This window comes from Gavialis gangeticus, unplaced genomic scaffold (genome assembly GCF_001723915.1).
Source record: "Gavialis gangeticus isolate Ggan-Ray unplaced genomic scaffold, GavGan_comp1, whole genome shotgun sequence".
NCBI lineage: Eukaryota > Metazoa > Chordata > Crocodylia > Gavialidae > Gavialis > Gavialis gangeticus.
Genome location: NW_017729033.1, coordinates 88,675,993 through 88,676,928, shown reverse-complemented (window position 1 = coordinate 88,676,928; position 936 = coordinate 88,675,993). Strand labels below are relative to the sequence as shown.

Below are 936 nucleotides of genomic sequence, written 5' to 3'. Positions count from 1 at the left end.
AAATGAAGGAATTAAGAATTAAAAAAAGAAAAAAAAGAGAAAAAACACAGCAACCAAAAACCTTTAAAATTGGAACAAAAAATAAGATTATAATGGCTGATGTAAGGTAATACACCACAAGATTTTAAATAACCCTTGATCACAGGGCATAAGGAAAGGACAAGTAAACATATAAACACTGTATATGCCACCATCTTTACTTGGCAAGAAGAGCTACAACACTGTCATGTAACATGTTTTACAACCCTGGTATTGATCTTTTTTTTTTCCTCCAGGGGGTTTTAGATAATCAGAAGTTCTGTACTGGCGGGGAGATGAGAAAAAAAACAAGGGAGCTAAAAGAGCAAGTTTGCCCAGTTTGTAGAAATGGAGACTGGTATTTCTTCTCTCCCCACATGCAAGTCCCAGAGACCAGCACTCTGAGGCTGTACGCAAACACACATCCACAACCACTCAGACTGCATCTACGGCACCTTTTCTTTGGGCACCTCTCTTATCTGTAATGTAATGCGTTGTTGTCGCTAACTGGTCCGTGCTGGGGCAAGGGGCAGCTTATAAATACAAGTCCGCCTATAACGAAGCATATACATTTCTGAGGGACTCATTTTGTTGCAGTCCCCTACGTACAAACCCATCTGCTCCATCACCTCTGGATTATGCATTGTGCCACATAGTTGTTTCTCAATCACAGCAGACGAATCTGCTAGAAATATTATTATTATTACACGCAGGTTGCTCTCTTCACCCATGCTGTAACTACCCTGCCCGAGACAGTGCAGACAAGAGATGAGGCGACCGAGACAAGCCAGGCGGTGCAAGCTCAGCACCCAACACACGCCCAACAAATCCCTTAAAAAGCTCATCCCTAATCACAACAAACCCACGCCAGGGCCCTAGCAGTCATTGTGTAATCACCCTCCGAACCTGCCCTGCTCC

General features: G+C 43.4%; 1 protein-coding gene across 2 annotated transcripts in view; it reads right to left on the bottom strand.

Moving 5' to 3' along the window:
• TSPAN5 (tetraspanin 5) overlaps positions 1-936 on the bottom strand; it is a 143,639-nt gene that overhangs the window by 142,024 nt on the left and 679 nt on the right. The gene's annotated exons all lie outside the window — the stretch shown is intronic.